The sequence below is a fragment of the Pinus tabuliformis genome, chromosome 9 (assembly GCF_031772625.1).
Source record: "Pinus tabuliformis cultivar Carrire ecotype Pingquan chromosome 9, CPIR1, whole genome shotgun sequence".
Taxonomy (NCBI): Eukaryota; Viridiplantae; Streptophyta; class Pinopsida; order Pinales; family Pinaceae; genus Pinus; species Pinus tabuliformis.
Genome location: NC_142307.1, coordinates 13,076,086 through 13,102,021, shown reverse-complemented (window position 1 = coordinate 13,102,021; position 25,936 = coordinate 13,076,086).

The following is a 25,936-nucleotide window of genomic DNA, read 5'->3' as shown; positions in this document are numbered from 1 at the left end:
AATCATCCATCTTAGCTTCCACGTCAATCATCTTAGCTTCTACGCCTTTCTTTAAACAGTCCATATTAGCTTCTACACCTTTCTTTAAACCATCCATCTTAGCTTCTACATCTTTCTTTAAACCATCCATCTTAGATTCTATTCCCCTTTGTGCAAGGGACGGTTGTTGCACTTGGTCTTGTAATTTTGATATATCATGTTGCATTTCTTCCTCTTCTTCATGAGTCATGCTAGAGCTTTCAGGTTCCTTACTAGGTGTTTGCATTTTTTTTCCTCGGGGCATCAGCTACCAATAATAATGCTCTACTATGCCCTTTGAATTCCTTCAAAATAAATTTTCAAACCAAGCTTAAGCAAAAATTTAAGAAAATCTACACACCTTTTTTCACTTTGTAGGAGCTCGATATTGCCTCTGATGTATCTCTATACTTTCCAATCATCTAGTTCTAAATTTCTGAGCTATAGTAGCCCTCTGTGTCCTCTTTCCAATTCCATAATTCTGAGCCAAATTGGATTCTCCAAGGAAGATTTATGTGAAATCTCCCACAGTGACTTGCTTATAGACTAGTTCAGTAGAGCTAACTTGTACGACGTGCCACGAGTCACTGTTTCGAACTATGGATCTAAAACATCCATAAAATAAACTACAGTCCGTCCTTTTTCTGTACCTTCTTACGAAATTCCAATCCTATATCCATAGAGAAAGTTATGATGATTTTCCCTAGGTCACCTGTTTCGAATGTAATTGAGGAGTCTGCAAAAAGACCAAATTCCTCAGATCATATCTCTGCAAATATCACTCGAAAATCTCTGAAATTCAGACCCAAGGTTCAGCGCAATTTCTTCTCAAATGGGTTTTCTTTGCGACTTCTGAAACGTCACAGCAAAAAAGTTATAGCGAAAATGCCACGATGACATGTTTGGAGCAGCGAAACCCTAGAATCCAAAGCTCTCATACCAAATGTTATGAAACTAGCTCAAGAAAAGATAGAAAAGATAGATAAACACCTTGGAATTTAGCCTCTTCGAGGGGGCAACCTCTTTTACATTACATGAATGAACAATTCTTGGATGATTCAAATGACAAAATCTCCTTTCTATATATAGGAGTCTAAGGAGTCACAATATAATCCACCCGACCTAACAATAATAATATAAAGCCACAAAAATAAAAATAGAGGGATTCTATGGGGCACATTAATAACACCATAAGAGGGAAAATTATTTTCAAAGAGTTAATGAAGTTGTGAACACCATAAGGGGGCTTCGTGATAAGGTACATGAATACGTGGTAGTTCAAAAAGTTATGAGATCTCTTCCTAAGAGGTTTAATCCCAAGGTGACACTGAAGAAATGGAAAACCTTAGCAGTCTTACTCTAGATCAACTCCTTGGAATACTCACTAACATTGAGATGAGGACTTTTAAAGGAAATTCTGCACTGAAAGAATCAACCTTCAAAGCAATGAATAAGTGCAAGGATGAGCATGATGACTCATGATGTCAAATAAAGAAGAAGCTAACTTTTTGAGGAATCTTAAGCAAGGATGAGGCAAAGATAAGGGTATGTTCCCCTTTAAATGTTTTAACTATGGTAAAGTTCACCATTATGCATCAAAATTTCCCCAAAAGAGGAAGGATTATGATCCAAAAAAATATTCAAGAAGGTGTAAAATGATAGAAATAAGGCTAAGAAGAATTATTTCTATGTTCAAGAAGAGAGATCCTCTGAAAGTGATACCAACCAATCCTCATATGAGTACAAGGATGATGATAGCTTTAAAAAATTCATTTTTAATTCAATAAAATTCCTACAAGTGGAGGTTATTTTTGATGATGAAGGAGTAGTTGACCTTGAAGGAGAACTAGTAAGTGTACTTGAGGAAATTAAGATACTAAGAAAGATAAACAAAACCCAGAAGAAATGTATGAAAGCTAAGGTTGAGGCTTTGGAGCCATTTCTTGTGAAATTATTATATGGTAAGAAAATCCAATAAACCTTAAACCAAAAGTTGAACGAGAAAGTTTAGTTATGATAGAAACTAGAAGGAGAGATTGTGGTGGTGAGAAATGGGTTAAAGAAGGCCAAAACAAGAGTCATTTTGAGCTAGAAGTTTAGCAAGGGAAAGTGAGATTTTTTTTTCTCAATTCATCTCTAAAGATAGTAGTGGTCATGATGTTGATGATGAATCCACTGCAACAATTGAATTAATAGGTAAAAATAAAATAACTTGTTTTCATGTAGCAAAAGAAGGGCCCAAAATCTAGCCATTTTTTTAAGAAATTTGAGTTTTTCCATAGTAAAAGAACCAACAAAATTTCTACATTGAGCATTGAATAACTAGTCCAGTGATTATATATTTGGTGTATGATTTTCTTCCCCGTGATTATACATTTGGTGCCAAATATTTTTTACCAAAGAAAGATTCTTAGTCTTAAATAATTGATGGCTTTAAATCTCGTGGTACTCTACTCTTTAGAATTAGATTCCAAACAAATTCAAAGAGTGAATATTTTGAGTTTTATGAGCCTTTTATTTTTGTTTAGTTCATTTCCTTCAATAGTGTCATTTTTCTTTTTATATGTCTTCACATAATTTTTTGTATTGCATCTATATTCATTAAACATGTGTATAGATTTTAAGGTTCACTAAAAGAAATCTATATATCTTTTTGATATTGTATTTTTGTTTTGGGGTAAAAATGATTGAATTAATTATATTTTCTAGTATCATTTAGGCTTTGGAAACATGATTTGAGCATGTTTGGGCATAATTAGGCATAATGTATTTATTCTTAGTGAGGTACAAAAGAAGAAAAAAACATATTAACATACATTTACCTTCTATTATTTTTCCATGGATTTTTTATGTTTTTGTTTTAAACTAGAAATGGTTGAATCAGTTATATATTCTAGTGAGATTTATCTTAGTAAAACATGAAGGTGAAAAATAAAAGATAGTTAAATATTTAAGTGAGCACCTATATACCAAAAAGTAAGTAGAAATGAAATTCTATATGCACATATTATTTCATGTGGTATACTCCAAAGAGTTCCACAAAGGATTTTTAACATGGTGAAACATGTGTAATTACTTCATGTATTGTTTCACACTACAATTTTAATTCCTAAGCAATAGATCATCACTATGTAATTCAAAGGCACTAAAAATATATATGTAAAAAAAGGGCTTTACATCAACTTTCCCAAAAAAAGTAATAATGAAAATTATAATATAATTTTTTAAAATCTAATTTCTAGATTATGGAAGAATTTATCTTCAAATAAATTAATCAATTTACAACTTTGTAAATAAGTATACATTTTTTTGGGTTATATTTACAAATTAAATTGGATTGGCACACTTAATATTTAATATTCTAAATTTACTAGTTAATTATAATGTTTTAAAATATATTAAATGGATATTAAAGGTATAAGTGTATCTATGTGGAAGGTATGAGTGTACACTTTGGAGTCTCACTTAAGTTAGGGCATAGTTGTGTTGAGCAAGATTGGTGGGACGTGACTTGTAGAATCAATTTTATGTTGCTACTAATGCTTACAAATATGCATAGCATGTAGAAATTTGGTTTTTCCTACATGAAGGGGATTTGAGTTGTTGGAAATATATTGAAGTTATATTTTGTTAGCATACATGCTTGGGATGTTATGTGCTAATATTAAATAGGCAAAGTATGCATGAGTATGTTAAGAGTGAGGCTGAACAAGGAAATTGTAGGTTATTAATCTTAATGATAGGAAACTTTTTATAACTAAATTTGTTATACCATGCAATAGGGAGAAAATGACTTAAAAGTAATGTTGTTTGATTTTGTTTAATATTAATAACAATTAGTGCATATGGGAGGAAGATATAATTCTCAAGCGGCACACTTACATATCTTTCCATCAAGTCATCAATTTTCCTCAGGTTTTTATTAGCAATTTGTCTAGTGATCCAGAATCCTTCCAAATAACATAATGTGTGGGTGAGGGCAGTGAATAGAATAGTGCACCCACCCAAGATCGTTGAATCACAATTGCTTTCCATTCATTAAGAATAAATAAAAGCTACTTTACTTTTGAACCCACATCATTAAGAACAAAAAAAAAACTAAACTTAACATCTAATAAAACACGAAATAGGAGCAAAGATGACGAGAGGCTTACCTCACTCAGAAGGCTATCCAAAGTTAAAAACAAGAAAAATCTCTAAAAACAAGCGTAACCAAGGAGATTAAATAAAATGATTTTGAGACAAAGTGTGTGTTGCACTCAGGTGTTGGTATGTTGTTTTCAGTGATCATATATTGCAAAAACAGTTGGTGGTTGAGAGATTCACTTGTTTTGTAAGCGCAAAGGCAATTTTGTTGTTTCCGAATGTGAAAATGGATGAGATATTAAAATAGTGAGTGTCTAGCAAGATGCATCTTGTTGACTAAGGCACGATTTTCCTTAGAACTGGTGGTGGAGAATTAATGTGGATGTATCTCTTTTGAGTTTTAGGTGATAAATCAAGAAGTTATAGCTTATTGTTGGTTGTAGCCATAACATTGTAAGTGCAAGTTGTAACTTTTCCTATGAAAGAGAGAGAAATTACAAAAGTTACTTGTCCTTGCGTGTTCCATTGTGATTGTTTACGTTAATGGTTGTTATGGTAATATAAAGCCATTGTTGAAATATTTAGGGGTGTGCACAATGTAAAAATAAATTTAAGTTGGTAAAATTCATACTATATTGATTCAGTATTAAAATGGTTTCCAACAATTGGTATGAGGAAAGTTTCTTCTAATCAACCTAACACCTAGAATAAATATCAAGTACCATGGTGAACTAGGAAGGAGGATTTACAAATAAGGTAGCTATGCTCAATGGACCAAATTCTGTGTTCTAGAAAGTGAAGATGAGCACCTATGTTCAGTCACTTGGATCAAATATATGGGATGGTGTGGAAAAATAATATATAAGACCTCCAACAATGATAACTAAATATAAGAAATTGGAGTTACAATGCAATGCTAAAGAGATGCATGACCTCTTAGTTTCCCAAATTAAAATAGAACCTATCAAAGTAATGGATTTCACATTTTTCAAAGCTATCTAGGAGAAGATGAACAATTTCTATGAAGGAGACAACAAGGTAAATAAATCTAAAATCCAAGGTTCTAGGATCCCATTTAATTGAGTGAGCAGATATTGCAAATTATTTTCAAAGATTTAATGATGTTGTGAACACCATAAGAGGGAAAATTATTTTCAGAGTTAATGAAGTTGTGAACACCATAAGAGGGCTTGGTTATAAGGTACATAATATGTGGTAGTTCAAAAAGTTATGATATCTCTTCCTAAGAGGTTTAATCCCAAGGTGACACTGAAGATATGGAAAACCTTAGCACTCTTACTCTAGATCAACTCCTTGGAATACTCACTAACATTGAGATGAGCTCTAAAGGAAATTCAGCACTGAAAGAATCAACCTCCAAAGCAATGAATAAGTGCAAGGATGAGCATGATGACTCATGATGTCAGATAAAGAAGAAGCTAACTTTCTGAGGAATCTTAAGCAGGGATGAGGCAAAGATAAAGGTATGTTCCCCTTTAAACGTTTTAACTATGGTAAAGTTCACCATTATGCATCAAATTTTCAAAAGAGGAAGGATTATTATCCAAAAAAAATATTCAAGAAGGTGTAAAATGATAGAAATAAGGCTAAGAAGAATTATTTCTATGTTCAAGAAGAGAGATCCTCTGAAATTGATACCAACCAATACTCATATGAGTACAAGGATGATGATAGCTTTAAAGAATTCATTTTTACTTCAATAAAATTCCTACAAGTGGAGGTTATTTTTGATGATGGAGTAGTTGACCTTGAAGGAGAGCTAGTAAGTGCACTTGAGGAGATTAATATACTAAGAAAGATAAACAAAATCCAGAAGAAATGTATGAAAGGTAAGGTTGAGGCTTTGGAGCCATTTCTTGTGAAATTAGAATAAGGTAAGAAAATCCAATAAACCTTAAACCAAAAGTTGAATGAGAAAGTTTAGTTATGAGAGAAACTAGAAGGAGAGATTGTGGTGGTGAGAAAGGGGCTAGAGAAGCCCAAAACAAGAGTCATTTCGAGCTAGAAGTTTAGCAAGGGACAGGAAATTTAAGTGAGATTTTTGATTCTCAACTCATATCTAAAGATAGTAGTGGTCATGATTTTGATGATGAATCCAGTGCAACAATTGAATTAATAGGTAAAAATAAAATAACTTGTTTTCATGTAGTAAAAGAAGGGCCCAAAATCTAACCACTTTTTTAAGAAAAATAGATTTATCCATTCTTTGAGTTTTTCCATAGTAAAAAAACCAACAAAATTTCTAGATTGAGCATTGAATAACTAGTCCAGTGATTATATATTTGGTGTATGATTTGCTTCCCCATGATTATACATTTGGTGCCAAATATTTTTTACTAAAGAAAGATTCTTAGTCTTAAAGAATTGATGGATTTAAAGCTTGTGGTACTGTACTCGTTAATATTAGATTCCAATCAAATGCAAAGAGTGAATACATTGAGATTTATGAGTCTTTTATTGTTGTTTAGTTCATTTCCTTCAATAGTGTCATTTTTCTTTTTATATATTTTCACATAGTTTTTTATATTGCATCTATATTTATCATTAAACATCAATATAGATTTTAAGGTTCACTAAAAAAATCTTTATATCTATTTGATAATGTATTTTTGTTTTGGGGTAAAAATGATTGAATTAATTATATATTCTAGTAGCATTTAGGCTTTGGAAACATGATGTGAGTAAGTTTGGGCATAATTAGGCATAATCTACCTATTCTCATTCAGGTACAAAAGAAGAAAAAAATATATTAACCAACATTTATCTTCTATTATTTTTCCATGGATTTTTTGTGTTTTTGTTTTAAACTAGAAATGGTATATTCTAGTGAGATTTATGTTAGTAAAACACGAAGGTGAAAAATAAAAGATAGCTAAATATTTAAGTGAGCTCCTATATACCAAAAAGTAAGCAGAAATGAAATTCTATATGCACATATTATTTCATGTGGTATACTGGAAAGAGTGCCACAAAGGATTTCCAACATGGTGAAACATGTGTAATTACTTCATGTATTTTTTCTCACTACAATTTTAATTCCTAAGAAATAGATCATCACTATGTAATTCAAAGGCACTAAAAATATATATGTAAAAAAAAGGCTTTACATCAACTTTCCCAAAAAAATTAATAATGAAAATTATAATATAATTTTTTAAAATCTAATTTCTAGATTATGGAAGAATTTATCTTCAAATAAATTAATCAATTTACAACTTTGTAAATAAGTATACATTTTTTTGGGTTAGATTTACAAATTAAATTGAATTGGCACACTTAATATTTAATATTCCAAATTTACTAGTTATTTATAATGTTTTAAAATATATTAAATGGATATTAAAGGTATCAATCTGGAAGGTATAAGTGTACACTTTGGAGGAGCTATTTTTTCAATTAATAAAAATAAACAACAATAATGAAAAATAATTTGGTATTCATATTGATAATAATTTTCAAACTAAAATATGAGTATATGTGTACTTTTAGGGCATGTAGAGGATGTGCTTATGTAAAAAATGAATAAAACCCAATGAATTGATTCAATAGAAGTATCATAAATTATGCATTATTTGATATCCACATATAGAACCAAATACTAAATGTTGACATCCAAAACAATCATGATCTTGGTTCAAATTATAGACTTTTAATGTACTATCAAATAAAGACAACTTTAAAAAATTCTATCATAATTTTACAACAACCCTATGTATTTTAGTCAACAATTTTTTTATCAAGGTACTTCATTAAGGTGTAATAAAAAAAAAATTAACTCATCTATGCTATCATAAAAAGTGAAAATACTAGAAAAACCCGCTAAAAATTTTTGTAAACAAATTCATAAAATTTAATAACACTGTATTCTCCTTATGATTTCAATAACTTTAATATTTTTTTTAAATCATAACTTATTTTTTATAATATTTTTATAGTGCTCATGGTATATAATAAATAACTCTCCTTATATTAAAACTATGTAAGTTCATGTATTTATTATGTTATATTAATTTATAAATAAAAAACCATTAGCTAAAAATAATATTTTAAATAACTTAAAAATAAAAAACAAAAAAAATAAAAAACTTAATATAAAAAATAATTTAAAATAAAATGAGATACAAATATATTTTATATTTTCATAATGAATTTTTATAATGCATAAGGAATAAAAAACTTTACAGTCAGTAGATCAACATGATGGTTCATTGGTATGTTCATATTATGTTTAATTTTGACCTTAGAAATCCTACTATATTGGTTCATTATTTAAATGGTTCCCAACAATTGGTATGAGGAAAGTTGCTTCTAATCAACATAACACCTAGAATAAATATCAAGTGCCATGGTGAAAGAGGAAGGAGGATTTACCAATACCGTAGCTACCCTCAATGGACCAAATTCTGTGTTCTAGAAAGTGAAGATGAGGACCTGTGTTCAGTCACTTGGATCAAATATATGGGATGGTGTGGAAGAATAATATATAAGACCTCCAACAATGATAACTAAAGATAAGAAATTGGAGTTACCATGCAATGCTAAAGAGATGCATGACCTCTTAGTTTGCCTAATTAAAACAGAACCTATCAAAGTAATGGATTTCAAATTTTCCAAAGCTATCTAGGAGAAGATGAACAATTTCTATGAAGGAGACAACAAGGTAAATAAATCTAAAATCCAAGGTTCTAGGATCCCATTTAATTGAGTGAGCAGGTATTGCTAATTATTTTCAAAGTTTTAATGAAGTTGTGAGCACCATCTATATTTATCATTAAACATGTGTACAGATTTTCAAGGTAATTCATTAAGGTGTAATAAAAAAAAAAAATTAACTCATCTATGCTATCATAAAAAGTGAAAATACTAAAAAAACCCATTAAATTTTTTTTTAACAAATTCATAAAATTTAATAACACTGTATTCTCCTTATGATTTCAATAACTTTAACATTTTTTTTAAATTATAACTTATGTTTTATAATATTTTTATTTTATTTTTATATTGTTCATGATATATAATAAACAACTCTCCTCATATTAAAAGGATGTACATTTATGTATTTATTATGTTATATAAATCTTTAAATAAAAAACCATTAGCTAAAAATAATATTTTAAAAAACCTAAAATTAAAAAACAAAAAAAAATTAAAAAACTTAATATAAAATTAATTTAAAATAAAATGAGATAGAAATATATTTTATATTTTCATAATGAATTTTTATAATGCACAAGGAATACAAAACTTTACACTCAGTTGATCAACATGATCATTCATTCGTATGTTCATATTATGTTTAATTTTGACCTTAGAATATTATCTAAAAGATTAAGCCTAATTTTATAATTATTCTTAAAAATCCAAATCCTCTGAAACATCCTATTTTATTTTCTTTAACAATGTGCAGAGCGTCAGCCATCAACTTTGTTGTGCTTCCTGTTGCTGGTTTCGTTGGAAATTCAAAGGTTTTCTGAATAACAGAATGTGCCGTTCAGGGCCGTGAATAGCATAGTGCACCCAGCCCCTAGACTGCTCAATCCCAAGTTTTCGCCATTCATCCTGCATAAATAACAATTAGGTTAGTTCAAAACAATTTAACTACAACATTAAAAGACAAACTATAAACAACATCCAACTCGGTGTTACAAAATAGATAGGTATAGTAAACTTAGAAGAGTAAGCAAAGCGCTCTCCCACTCATTTCAGAAAAATACTGAGAAGATAAATACTATGCGTGGAAATAAGAGCCCACACTAACTGTTAAATTTTAATTGTCGTCCCAACAGTGTAACTAGGCCCTACACTGAAACCTAAATCTTAAGTATCGAACAGTGTAACTAGGCCCTACACTGAAACCTATTCGCTGAAATTTAAAGAAATGATACCCAGAAAATAATGACATTAATTTCGACAGTGCTATCACCCGTACGAAGACGGAAGCCTTACCTCAGTCAAAAGCCGATCCCTCGGAAGATGCTGCGCAACATCACGGGGAAGCGTCACATGCCTGAGCAAACAAAGAAACATCACACTCAAAGCGTTATCCCTAAGCCTCAACAGAAAACCTTTTTTAACCTAAATTTCTCTTCAAACCCTAACCCTAATTTGTAGATGCTGAAAAGAGTACGTCTGACTATAAATCTTTAAAATGCCTTCGAATCAGAAATAAATATTATCACCTGTACTCATAGTCATCGTCGTAGTATTTTTCAGAATACCGAATCTCAGGCATGTTTCCGGCCTCTACAACAATCAAGAATATTTCGCAGATTGGATTTCAAAATACGTCACAGAAAATTGTGTGAAGACGGCTACGAAATAAGAGATACGTCACTGAAAATCGTGAATACTTATAACGTTAGGGTTGGAACGACGCAACTTTATAGTGGCTTACTTTCCCATTTTTAATGAATATTTATAGTGGCTTGCTTTCCAATTTTTAATGAATATTTTGATTTTGTTTTCTTAAATAATTAAATATTTTTATTTGTTTATTTTTCTTTTAAGACTATTTCTATCTCTTCATAATGTCTAATATACCACTTTGATACTTTGATATTGGAGGGAAATTTAAGTCTTGAATTTACAGTATGGAGTGCCTTAAAAGTCAATCCTATCACTTTCCATCCATCCAACCATTCAAGACATGTGGATAAAGGTTTTCCAATCTTTTAATTTGGCCCATAATTCAATTTAATTATGATGTAAATGGCTTCACACCACATTTTTAGTGAATCTTTAAATTATATTTTTTAAATAGTTAACCCTTTTTTTACATTTTCCAAAATTATGCAAATTAAGAGCATACCTTAATGCATATATCTTATATAGATAAGGTTCTATGGGAAAATATCTAACCAATATGAATTATTCTAAATTCGAAAAGAAATTGAGACATGACGAGCATTCTTCTTAGTAAGAAAAATGGTACAATTGTTGTGTCTATGCCTGGCTTAATAAATCACAAAATATGTGAAAGGAGGATTGTATAATAGAGAGACCAAAATTGTGATCTGAAAATCACCCTATGAGTGACCTCAGTTAAAGAATTATTAAATGAAGGTATTATAGACTCATGTTCTCGTGTGTGTCTATGTTATTTTAGGCAACGGATCGATCAGATTGCAAAATACACAGACACTAGGAATATGGAAAACAACAGAGAAACACAGTAAGTAAATACAAGAACACAACAAATTAATAAGGATTTCACCCTATCCTCCAGGGCTACATCTCCAATCTAACATTCAGTGGTGGACTTCTTTTATTGTTGCTTTAAAGCGGAGAATTACAATGAGGAGCTCAATCTGAGTCTCCTGAAATAGAATTGCTTGGTAGGGTGGTTTCTTGGATTCCCCAAGCCACTAGAGTGCACAGACTCTTTTCCCTACCAGCTTTTGACCTCTCTGGTCTTTAATGGGAGGAGCCCAATGTGGTGCTCAGTTCCCTAACAGATCCTCTCAGGGATGGCTTGTTGCTGCCTTATGATGCAGGTCAGCTTGGCTCTCTGTCTTTATGTTTCCTACTCTCTGCTTCACTGTCTCTTCATTCTTTGTCTTCATCTTCTCCTTTTTGTTCTTTCTTCCTCAGTGTGTTCTTTTTTCTCTGTTCATGGCTTTAGAGCCAGTTTCTCTCATGGCTGCTCATTTCCTCTTCCACCTTCGTCGAATTTCCTACTGCTGTTCGCTTGGAGTCCCCTATCTCTACGTCATCCTCAAGGGCTCATAGGGAGTGGCCACTTGTCCTCATACGAACTATGCCAGCTTTTCCTCGTCAGTTCGGTTCTTCAGTTATGTCAGGAAATGACTCATCCACCACCCCAGCGGTCAAATCAGACCTCAAATCCTTATACATCGCGGCTCAATCCGCTGTCAAATCCGGTTTCCCCATCGGGCGCGATCTCAGCCGTTAGATCTGGAGCCCCCAGATCCAACGCCATTCACTTATTTTGCTCGGTTGACTTGCTCGACTGCTAGCGTGCGATGAGTGGCGGTTTTCTCTCTCCTCCACTTGCCACGCGTCAAGTGCAAAGTGGAATCGCTTGTTTTTCTCCAATTCCGCTTACCGCTTAAGGGTGCCGCCGATAAATACTGCCAGTTTTGGAGTGTGGGTCCCACCTTTAGCCTTTAGCATTTTCCCCACGACTTTCCCAGTTTCCATGCAACCAAGGGCTTCGGGGCTTTTCCTTCTCTAGGGGTGTTTCCCAACGATGCTCAATTAGCACTAAGAAACTGCCTCCTTTCCCCGATCTGGGCTTCTCGGGCGCTAGTTTCGCCTCCTGCGCAGTCTCCATGGGCCTTGGTCAGCGCGCTTTAATCGAGGTCCTCGTCATTCCACGCTGGCTGCCAACTACCAGTGTTCAGAGGTTTTTCTAATCGCTCCATGCTCTTTGAATTTGAAGTTTTGTCCCTGATCCGATACAGTCATGGTTCTCTAATTTTTCTTCATGTATCCAACTCGGGTCACAGTGTTCCCACTAAAAATATTTTGGACCACCAAAAGTTGGTTTTCAAGCATCGACCAAGTGGGGGAATTGTTGTCTCACTTGTCCAATCTCAATCCAGTTTACACTGCTTGACTTTGAACCCTTTAGCCCAATCCTGAGGTCCTCAACATCTCCCCTGTGCATTGTCCTCACCTTCCTGTCCAGCACTGTGTCTTCTTGTAATTCATTAAGATGTTCAGGTAGCATGTCATCAATAGAAGGCAATTGACTCTGCTCTTCAGGATCCTCAATCATTGAAGGTTCAAACAATCTCAAGCAATATGCATTTACGACTGAGTAGATGTGCATGTAAGGTGGTAGATCAAGATGAAAATTATTTTCACCAATCTTCTCAAGTATCTTGAAGGGTCCATACCTGATATGCTTTAGCTTCTTACTTTCACCTTGCATCATGTCCTTGCTAATATACAACCAGACCTCGTCACCAACTTGCAAACTATGCTCCATCCGATGCTTGTCATGCCTAGCATTGTATTTGGCTTGGCTCTTTTCCAGCTGTTCCTGTATTGCTTAGTGGATCTCTTGGATTTGTTCAATGAACCTAGTTGCCTTGTCCACATCACTATGTCCCCTAACTCTGGTATCTTTACCAAAGACAAAATCCAAAGGAGACCTTGGTGTGAAACCAAAACATGCCTGAAAAGGAGATCTCTGTGTAGAAGAATGTTTGGCTTTGTTGTAAGCATGCTGCACATAACACAAATGTTCATCCCAAAGCTTAGGAGGTTTGATACAATATCCTCTGAGTAACTGGATTAGTGTCCTTCTAACTACTTCTGTGTGGCCATCATTTTGTGGATGAAAAGTTGTGCTTTTCTTTAGTTCGGTGTTCATTGGTTCCCACAGACTTGACCAAAACTTCCCCACAAATTGGGTCTCTCGATCAGATACAATAGAAGTGGGTAATCCAAAATGAACCCATACATGTTCAAAGAATAGTTTTGCAGTTTGTTCAACTGTAATCTATTTATTACAAGGTATCAAAATACACATTTTGTTGAATCTATCCACAACAACATATAGATAATCATGACCTTTTCTAGATTTAGGTAGTCCCCCAACGAAATCCATGGAAACACTTTCCCAAGGGTGAGAAGGTAGTGGTAATGGAGTGTGCAAGCCTAGTTTTCTATTGTTGGGCTTGCTTTTAGCACACATAGGACACCCTCTTACATAACTAGAAACAGTCTCATTCATTTTTGGCCAATAACAAAATCTTTGCAACTGTGCAACTATTTTACTTACCCCAAAGTGACCTGATATCAGAGAAGTGTGTGCTTCCCTAATTATCTTTATTCTCTGAGTTTGTGGAATGCAAAGTTTCCCACAATGGTATAAGAGTCAGTCCTTTACATGATAATCCAATTCTTCTACTCTTTTTCCTTGAATGAAGTTGCATATACATCTCTAAAGTCTATATGTTGAGCATATTGTTCAATGTAGCTTTCATGTAGCACAGAATTATGCTTAAGTATAGTAGATGCATTTATAATGGGTCTAGATAACATGTCTGCAACTTTGCTATGTATGCCCTTTTTATATCTGATGACTAAATGAAACTGTTGTAGAAAACCCATCCATTTGTAATGTCTTGATTGCTACAACTTAGTTTGGGATTGTAGATATTGAGGTCGTTGATGATCAGTATGTATTACTGTCTGTTTGCCCATTAAGTAATGTTTCCATTTTTTCACACTCTGAACTAATGCATACAATTCTTTTGTCATATGTAGGATAGTTAACTACTGCAGAATTAAATGTATCAGAATGATAACATATGGGTTTACCGTGATGTGTCAATGCTGCTCCCATGGCATAGTCACTGACATCTGTTTGGATCTCAAATGGTCTTTGAAGAAAGTGCTTATACGGGTGTTGTATTAATCTTTTCTTTCAAGGTGTCGAAGGCTTTCTACTGTTTGCCTCCCCACTAAAACACCTTGTTCAATCATGTCAAAGAATGTAAGGGAGCTGCAATTGAGGAAAAGTTAGAAATGAACTTCCTCCGATATTGTGTTGCTCCTAAGAGGCTTCTTACTTCTGTAGCAAACTTGCGTTTAGGCCAGTTCACAATGACTGCCACTTTAGAGGGATCTATCTTCAATTCACCACCTGCTACTATATGACCCAAATAATTCAGATATGTTTTGCCAAATTCACATTTTGAGAGTTTAACATGAACTTTTTGTCTTTTTAAAACATGTAATGTCTACTTAACATGCTTTAAGTGTTCTTCCCATGTTTTTCTAAAAATCAAAATGTCATCTAGATACACAATAACAAAATCATCAAGAAAAGGTCTGAGTACATCATTCATTAATCTCATGAAAGTAGTAGGAGCATTAGTTAAGCCAAAAGGCATAACCAGCCACTCATACCATCCTTGCTTTGTCTTGAAAGCAGTCTTCCATGCATCTTGTTCTACAACTGTGACCTGATGGTATCCACTGTGCAAGTCTAACTTGGAAAAATAAACACCTTCTTTCAATTGATCTAAAAGATCATCTATGCAAGGAAGGGGATAACGATTTTTTATTGTTATGGATGGAATAATGCATGTGATTCATGTGTGATCACATATGCATGTTAGGGTTATTATGATCATATTTACATTTGTTAAGGAGGGATAGTATTCTATGGTATTATGCAAAGGTTCATGCATGTGGAATAGTTATGCAAGAATGTCTCCCATAGAATTTTATTGGATTCACCACTATCTATGTCCTCCATAATGAAGCTTGATACTCTTGCATGCTTGATAAAGAACTCATCGTGCCATGTCGCATATGGGTATTAGGATTTTAATCATTATTCTTAGCCTTATTAGTTAAGCAAAAATCAACATTTATTCCAATTACGCTCACATAGGGATATCAAAGTTTTCAAATAAGTGTATGCTTGAATTTAACCCTTTGTTCTAGTTTCCTCTTAATGACTAAGGGCTAATCTAAAGAGTACTGTAATCACTGTATCTATAATGATTAATTTAATACACTTGTGATGGCCACTATTACTCAACTCTAAATGAAGAAATCTTTAATTTAATGGAGCCTAAGGGCGAAATTTCCGAGTAGCCTAATGAGGTTCATTACGCTGAGCTATATGGAGTAGTCCACCTCAGTAGAGTTTCATTGATCGGTTTTAACTATAAAACCTCTATAAAGAGGAAATTGAATCTTGAAACTTAAAGCATGTCAGCACTGTGTTGGTTTCTTGTCATTAAAAAAGATTAGGATTCCTTAAGGTTAAATCCAAATGTTAACATGGTTTATTGAGGAATCATTAACATATGCATGATAATTAAATTGGATCAAGAGATCAAATTTAATGAAGAGTTCTATTCATTATGGGAATATGTTAACTTTTACCCCATCTAGATTGTGTATGGAAGCATGATTTCTTTACAAACCATATGGTGTCAAAAAATTTGTATTAATTCAATGCGAAAATAAGTGGCGAAATACTTCCATCAATCTCGAACCGCTATCAACACCTACCTTTAAGGTTGATACTTTTGGTATACATATAGTAGTGTGTAGCTATATATATATATATATATAGACATGGCATAAGAAGCCTCATACATAATTCTGAAATGCCGAGATAAAATCTGATTTGTGCCTAATTCATGCTGAGTATGAGGATGCATAAAAAAGATCTCCATAGAATAAATAACACTGAAAACCTAACCATCAAGTTTTCCTCATTAAAGTCATGGAGTTGTTGCGCGTTAAAATTAAGGTTTGAAGTCGCTAATGCAAAATATTACTTGTTCGACTTTTGACATAAAATTCCTATGTTGTAAATCGAACATGGAATTGCTTCCAAGAATTAGAAATGAATGAAAGCACTTGGAAGAGTGTTTTTATTTTTATTTTTAAATTTGTAAGTATATAATATAATTGATTCATAAGAACAATACAAAAGATGGCCTATCTGAAAGTGAGAGATGTAATTTGCGCAATTAGATCTTCAGATCAATAAAAATTAGAATTGATAACACCGATATTAGAGTTAAGATCAAATGTGGTTTTCATTTATCCATTGATTAGATGGATTTGATAGTTTCATCATAATCCAAACACCTCAGTATCCTATGCATGGTCCAATAGGTTATGGACAACCATAGATATGGCATTAAATAGAAAATGCAAAAAAAAAAACTAGCATCACTATTTCCTTTTGCGTAAGCCACCTCTGTGTCTAACGTACATTCAGTTGATGGTTTTTCTTGCCACTCACCTGCATTCCATTGATCGTGGTCACCTTCTAGCTCCCTAAAAGGCAAGAATTCCACATGTTCATTACCCATATGGATTCGATATAGTTTCCATGATATCCACACCTTGGGAAACATCAACCTCATCTAATGATCCAGAGAGGTTCCATCCAAAAATCTGACGCTATTGTCTCTCTGTGCAAGATATGGGTAGGACAAGGATTTGCTTTAATATTATAAGCCTTGCAACCGTGGAGGCGGTGGCATCCATTTTTATTTGAGGAGGATGTGATGAAAAAATCCATAGGCTTTCGAGTCATGCCAGCAGTCCAATTAAGAAAAGGCTACTGTAAAAGTAGCGCTATAAAAAGTTAACTCCTAAAAGCTCTCCTTCCTTACCTTGCAAACTACTCATAGATTAAAAGTATCGCTAGAAAAGCACTAGGAAGCTATTCATTTATGCAAAATCAGAGGGATAAGGGTTGTCAAGATTTCCATGTACCAATGTAATCCTTTCTCAAATTTTCCTACACATAGGAGGCGACTCAGAGATGGTAATTGATGGATTTTATTAGGTGTCTCAAACCCAAAGGCAGAAGCACACACACCATCTTAGAAGGGTAGAAGCAGCATGACCTCGTATATATATATATATATATATATATATATATATTCCAACGAGTTCCATTCTAATTAGCTATGAGAATCATAGTGGGTAAATAAATAATGTAATTGAATTAATGACATGGATTCTGATTTTTCTGTTTAACAACTGAAATTTGCTCACATTGGTTGGTTGGTGTTTCAAAATTAGAAGGTCGAGGTGAAGCACCTCCATGCAAGCCTTCGCCCATGAAGGGATGGAATGGTGTCAAATGGCATCGCTATTGAGTGATAGCATTGGTATTTGCAGGAGCACGATGTCCAAAAAAGTCTATTTTTAAAGCCGACATGGTCAATAAAATGGCCAACCTAATTTTGTTTAGATTCGGCTTACATATGGGAAGGAGGAAATTTATTCGAGGCATCCGTCTATGCTTAGTGTGGCTTGGTTCCGTTCTCTATTTTTAAATCCCGTGCAATATTAGGTGGACATTAGGTGATTCTAATTATATGTATCTGTGGACACTTCCTTAAGTTTCTTTTAGAATCAGTGCTTATGACCTCTGTACAATAAGATTGCGAGGATTTGGAAGGTTTGTATGTCTCTGTGTCATACAAAACCTTGGTTACTTTGCTTTCTTCTTCTATAATGTTTTCTTCGGTATTCGTTTCAAGAACTAAAGACTTATTTTTTGTATTGGGGGATATTTCATATTTGGTGGTAACTATCATAGAAGGTCAAGGGAAACTCATGAAACACCGAACATGGAATAGTACTAGGTGCAATAGTCAATGAGTAAACAACACGATAAAAGAAATAAAAATCATTTAAAATTACGAACATGGTGATTCAAATGGTCCATAAATTGGTTGTTAAGATTTTAGCTATTTTCATCCTCACGGTCCTTAATTACACCGAACATGCAATCAATATATGTGAATGTTAAGTGGTATTAATATAAAAAGCTATGATATTTAAAGAATATGAAAACGTACATGCAAGTATTGTGAAACTTGTAGCACGTACAAGAACAAGAAATTGTTTAATAGTAGTGTTGAATTGGTATTTCTTTTTAAAATGGTTTATCCATCATACAGTAAGGCACGGGACTAATTAAGATTTGAAAGTAATGTGGGTTTGTGCAATGGTGATTAGTTCCTTTATAAGATTTATTAAATCTAGGTGAAATATATATGTATACTATTGACACTTAATCTTCATGATTGGGTGAATATAATGTAAATATATAAATAAATAATATGAACAGTCATCAGGATATGAAGTGAATATACCTACTTGAAGGAATAAACACAAATCAATTTTTGGTTGACCATTTACTTCCTAGTCTGACATAGTATGAGAGCCAGTCCTAATTTTAGTACTCCTGCCCTTGTAACTCCATTTCTTGCAAGTGTCATATAAGTTTTTTGAATTGTCAGCGCTCCATTCAGTCTCATATGCATTTTTATATTCCCTTTAACAGTCGCCTGCTTCAATGACAGCTGTGGGATATGAACGCACACCTTTCACTCTGTGCAGCTGTAACACTTCCAATTTTTACATTGAGGGAAAAGCGCAGCAGCAAGGGATGTATATTTTGAGGCCCTGCCTCTGGTTAATATGCTATTCATTAATACGCTGCCTGCTTAATATGTTGTTCATGAATACGCTGCCTCGTTATTACATTGCTCCATATAAACGATGTTTCATATTCGTCACATATATGATGCTCCTCATATTTTAAACTCTGTCTTAACTCGAACTAGAATTTTTGAAGTGATGTACGCTGGTGCATTTTGTTCCTTTGTTGTCGGCTGTCCGCTGGTGCATATTGAGAATTTTTGAAGGGCTGTACGCTGGTGCGTATTGAGAATTTTTAAAGGGCTGTACATTGATGCATCCAGCTATTTTACAGACATCATGTTTTCTCAAACTATCTACTCTCCCTGTATTCTTTTGCCATATGTTTTAATACATATTAGAAAAGTTGTTAGTGTATGTTGATATTGTGTAAAATTTGAAGATTACAAGATTGGTGCCAGATATGCGAAAATCATGTGCATTTGATTTGATGTAATATTAGTTTCATAAGCTACGACCCAGTTAGTGTGACGGCATCAGGACTAGAATGGCTTCCATGTACTAGCATCATCTACCCCTCAAATATTTGGGAATTGAGTTATATAAATTTAAGTGTAATTATCTATTTTTTAGTACGCTGCTTGCATGGTATTGGCATCCATATTGGTATATGAGGAAGAGATTTGAAATCTTTTAAGAATGCCTAACTGATCTATGTTTTATATTTTCATTAAAGACAAAGACAGTACATGGAGAGAATGCCCTTTTGAAATGTAATTAAAAAAAAAAATTACCACCAAAAGTAAAATTTTATTGTATATTGGCAGGAGTATTTTTATATCAGCAGAAGTAATTTTTTTTACAGAATGCATTCAATCATATCCATGGTGGGAATAGTTCTCACTGGCAAGAAGAACTGTCCTGAATGGTCCTAGATGATAAAGCACACACTCATTTTCAATGAGTTGTGGAAAGGAGTGTGTGGGGGAGACGGAGACAATGAACCAGTACAACCTACCTCAGACAAAGAGCTCGTCATTTGGGAAAGCAAGAACAAAAAAGCTTATGCCCTAATCATAGCATCTGTAAATGAAGAGGTGAGTCGCCATATTTCGTCATATTCAACTACCTTTGAAGCATTACAAAAGCTGAAAGAACTCTATGACTCAAATTCTGCACTTGAAGTTGTTCAACTCATGATTAAACTCTTCACTCTTGAACTGCAAAATAATGATCCTCTTGCTCTTGCATCTGAAGTAAAGTCCATAATGCATGATATCAAATCCACTAAGGTTAAATTGGATATTCCTCTTATAGCTTCTCTCAAGGCAGTTTATCCTACTTACTCCAATTATCTTGAGTCATTGCAAGAAAATGGAAATCTCAAAGATATCATATTTGACTCTCTTTTGAAAAGGTTTGTTGAAAGAGAGAAAGCTTTTGGAAAGAAGACAACCCCTGAATCTTCTAAAGCGGCTATGTGCCTTGCTCATAAAGAAAAGCATCCTATGCAAAATTCTTCAAGAGGAAGAGGTGGTCAAAGAGGAAGAGGAAGATATTTCAAAGGGAGGGGGGAAAACATTCTTAAGGAGAAAAGGCAGATTCTCACTGCATTCGCTGCAAAAGAAATGGATCACATGATTCCTCTACATGCAAGCTACCATGGGACAAAATTGAGCAGAAAAGAAACCAACAGAAAGGTAAAACTGATGATACAGAAAAAAGTAAAGCACCTGAATCCGCTCACTATGTTGTGGAACAATGAAATATTGGAGTAAATGAAGATTTATTTAATGCTTCACTTGCTTCTTGGAAAAATGATTGGTAGCTTGATTCAGGAGCAACCTACCACATGACTCATAGAAAAGATTTTTTTGAAGAATTTACTGACAATGTTGATGGAGGAGTATACTTTGGAGACCAATTAAAAATTGAGCCATCAGGGCTTGGCATAATCAGGCTTAAACTGCCTGGTCTTCCAGACTTTCTTCTGCATCATGTTCTATATCTCCCACAGCTCAAGAGAAACTTATTGTCCTTGGTCCACATCCGCCAGCAAGGTCACTCCATTCATATGTTTGATGGCAAGCTTGAGGTAAGATAAGCATCTGACCACTCACTTGTCATGAGGGGAATAGAAGAAAAAAGTATTCTCAAGCTGCAAGGAACCTCTGCTCCTGCAAAACATTTCTCATAAAATTCTCATCATGAAGAAGGTACACTTCCATCAAATTTATTATGGCATGCTATATTTGGACATTTGAACTATGACAGTCTTCGCTCGTTGAAGAAAAATGGTGTTGTTGGTTTGCCTACAATTCCTAGGAAACATAAGCAATGTGATGCTTGCATCCTAGGAAAGCATAGTAAACAGTCTTTTCATGACTCACATTCAAGAGCACATAGAAAATTAAACTCATTCATTCAAATTTATGTGGTCCAATGCCTATTCCTTCTACAAATGAAAATAAATATATGATGACATTTATTGATGACTACACGAGAATGTGTTGGGTTTATTTATTGAAGAACAAAACTGATGCTTTTCAAACATTCAAGAATTTTCATAAATGGATTGAAAATGATGCACAATCTCATATTGGATCTATTCGCACTCATAATGGAAAAGAATACACATCAAATGAATTCGAAAACTATCTTTGCCAACATGGGATCAAACATCAAACAATTGTGCCTTATAACAACAGAACGGTGTAGCTAAAAGAATGAATAGAACAATCTTAAATATGGTATGATCCATGCTCTTCTTCAAAAATGTAAAGATAATGTTTTGGGTAGATGTTGTTCTATGTTCTGCATATATAAAGAATATATGTCCAGCTAATGCTATTAGAAACAAGACTCCTTATGAAATGTGATATGGACATGTTCCTTCGGTAAAGCATCTCAGGGTATTTGGTTCCACCTGTTACGCCTTGATACAAAAGGTACATAAAAACAAACTTGGTGCTATAAGCGTAAGTGTATCTTCCTAGGGTATTCAAACACCTCCAAAGCATATTGTCTCTTTGATGAAGTAAATAAAAGGTTTGTTGCATCTAGAGATGTAATTTTTCTTGAATCATCAAAACTGACAATGTTGTTGAGCGGAAACTTGATCACTTGGATAGATTCACAAAAGCAAAATCATTTCAAGAACTTGATAATCAAAATCCACATCTTGAAGGGGGGATTCCTATACTAGATCAACATGTGGAATCTTCCCTACATGAAACTCTGTTGTGGCCAGCAACACCCCCCCCTTGTTCATTTAAGTGTTGTCCAAAATACTAAATAAATGGGGACCCTTAGTTAAATTTTAGAAAAAAAAGCAAGAGTTTCCTTTCTTCAGAATAAGGTTACCATCCTAAGCTTAGAAAGGTCCTTTCAATATTTTTAACCTAAGTCTATGATAAGGGAAATATCTTTAAAGCCGTGTTGCAAAAAAGATAGGAAATGCCTCCATTTCTCTATAATATCAGTATGCGCAAGACTCTCGTGTTAAGCATAATATCGCATCGCAATAAAGTAATTCTCATAAAGAAAAACTTCAAGATTTACCGATCTGCGATAACGTCGATCGCAAGATCGCATATCGCAGAAATGAGCTGACAAGATTCAACCAACATTAAACTTGCGATATTATATTCGCGCGATCTGCGATGGTGCGATTTGCGATGGCACGATCTGCGATGTTATGTAAGCAAATCATAAATCACTTCATCACGAATCCTTCGGGCACGCCATTCAAAGAAAAGCCACTTACCATAATCTGACTCAAGATCATGCGTTAATGATATTAAAGGAATTAGTTGTTAGATATTAAATGAAATAAAGACGCGTGCTTTTGTAAAGAATTACTTCACGTAAGGTGGCACATTTGATATCTTTGTTGCATTTAAAACTCTCCCATCACCTTTCTTGATCAGTCATTTCCATTTCACTCGCAATCTGTAGGAACGAAGAACTAAAGACGATTCAAAGCCAAACGCAGGAAGAAATGGGAAAGAAAAATAAAGCTCAAGGCTCTGAGGCGAAGGAAAAGATGAAGGAGATGGTGCCTTTGTATACAAACACAGCCTGTAACAGAGACGCAGGGATATCGACATGGGAAAGCATGTACAGACTGCTTGAAGAAGAGAATCCTAGAATAATGAAGGTTGCTTCTATCGTGGGCTCACAACGCTCTTCCGAGGCGTCCTTAGAGGAGCTAGTATGTTCATTTCTTCACCGGATAGCAGCAAGGCCCAAAATTCTACCATATACGGATATGATCAAGTGGATACTTGACAATGCAGAAATGAACAACAGACAATTCAAGGTTCAAGGACATGGGCTCATAGGATCATTCGCTGCGCAAGATTTAAAGCTTATGTATCATCTTCCTGAACCGGAGGCGACTTACAATGCACAATTTGTTAAGAAATTTGTGGCAGAGAACCCAAACCTAGCAGAGACCGCCAAAGATTGGTCCATAAAAGAGGAGCCGCTCAAAAAGGACAAAAACGGTATGTACAGTACTGGTTCCCTCACCTCTCCGTATTGTTTTGCTGCGGCCATGCTTTGTAGATTATTTGGGATGCCGGATATCAATAAGTTTTCTTATGAATGGCTGCCATTAATAGATGCTGCCACAAATGCTGATATTATGGATTGGGCCAAGATCTTTTATGATAATCTATACACGGCTGTTATCAATTACCGGTCTAAAAGATCCTTGTCTCAAAGGATCTGTCCTCCTTTTTATCTGTCTGCATATGTTATGGATTCTATTTGTTATGTGTATAAATTTCCCACTATGGGTTGGAAATGGACTACCCAGGACCCATTACCTATCCATGTTTATCATAAGGTGTTATGGTATTCTTAGTTCGTCCCACACTTCTACCAGTTTTGTCACGGGCTTATCTTACCCTTGTATAGAATGATGTATGAAGAGACCACCCCGGTATACCTACCAAATAAGCTACGACTGGAAGCAGAATGGAAGCAGAAGGCACAGGAAAAGGGAAAAGCGATCCAAGCATTAAACAGGTTGAATTGGGAGTGTTACTGGGCACACTTGGTCAAGCCGCATAGTCAATGGATGATTGTGAAATGCATCATAAACGCGGCCGAAAAAGTAGTGCCAGCTCTCATAGATTCTATTTTCGCAGCCCCGCTCAGTGCAGAAGTCACCCAGCCGACTCTCCTCAAGCCCATGATGAACACTTGCAGCTTTAAAGACCAAATTCAGAAGTAGCCTTATTTTAGAATGTTGTTTTTTCTTTTAAATTAGATTAGAAAAAGGACGGTCATTTGAAAAATTCATCCTAAATTTTGTAAAAACACTATTATTAGAATTAGGAAGTAGTATTTTAACCCTTCTCATGCATTTAGAGAAGGGTCCAGAAATTTGTCAAAAACTTGTCCTCGGAACATGCACTTCTGCACCCTCAGAGGAGGTTTTGATGAATGGATGGATTGAGATTTATTAATGTTTGCATTTTAATGTCTGCTAATGATGTTGCACTTTTGTACTCTTAGTAGATGTTAGAACAAGTAGAGATAAATCGTTTTTGCTTGAAGCTTATGAGTAGGATTAGTCATAAATGGTACTTTTATCTCTTGGCCATTTCTGCTTATATTCTTAAAGTGATATACAGTTTTCAGTTGTTTATATGTTACTGCATGAATGTATGAGTTACCATTTGGCACTTCTGTACGGTGGAGCCATTTATTTATCTCTGATATATGAATAACTTATTATGCGATATGCTGTTCACAACTGTTTTGCCTAACTTTTTATGCAAAGTGGTTTATCTTAATTGATTTCTATTCTTATGATAGCTGAATGATCTTTATTACCAGTTATTGTTTGAAGTCTCTTTAGATCGCATAATAGAAGAAATACACCCGAGGTTAGCGTAGATTAGATGTGTTGTTTCTCATTAGATTACAATAGCATAGAGTTAGTTTAGAAGTTTGAATTAAATTAGCTTTAAGTACTCTTAGATCAGCATCATCCAACTCTACACACACACACACACCCTTAGATTGGGAAACTGGTCCCATTATCCCTAGTCAGACCCGCTATACCAAACGGATAAGGAGCTCCCAACCAAGGTCCAGACCGGGTGGGTATCCCCCTTGTTGTCGACCCGATTTTTGGGGCTTCAACACATTTGGCGCTAGAAGGAGGGCCTAAACATAGTGTCTGTTGGAATGATTTTCAATTGTAATATCTGAATCAGGATGGTTGCTCACAAACATCCCATTTGGAGTTGCATCCATGTTCCTACCTCTTCCAACATTCCACCTGAAGTGGTAAGACTCTTGTCTCAGGTAAAATTCAATGGTAAGAATAATTCTTCTGCTTTTAATCATGCTCTTCAATTTATTCAAAGAGTTTCAAGTTCGGATATTCAAAGAATTGATGAAGGCATTTTATGCATAATTTTTACTCTTACATTCACGGCGGAAGCTAGAAAATGGTGCAGAACCCTCCTAGATGCATCAATTCACAGCTGGGACCAATTCGTCAAGATTTTCATTTTTGAATTTGATTGTTATGACTATGACCAGGTATATGATGAAATTGATTATCTACGGAAACAAGATGAATCTGTTAGGGATTTTAATATGCGATTTCATCTTAATTGTCTAAAGTATGATCTTGAAAGTGAACTCATGGATGAAGAATCTTCAGATTATGCTGAGTATTCCCTGCCTCCTATGTCTGATCAAGCAGAAATTAGTTCAATCTTTGTCTCATTTTCTTCTAATGTGAATGAGGATTCCAATTTGAATATACAAATCACCCATGATGAAGAAAGTTCCCAAAGCCTAGGAGACATGCATGCTCTAATGCAAGAAGACAAAAGTGAGAATGCTGGAGGAAAGCCTGCCTTGGAACCAGGAG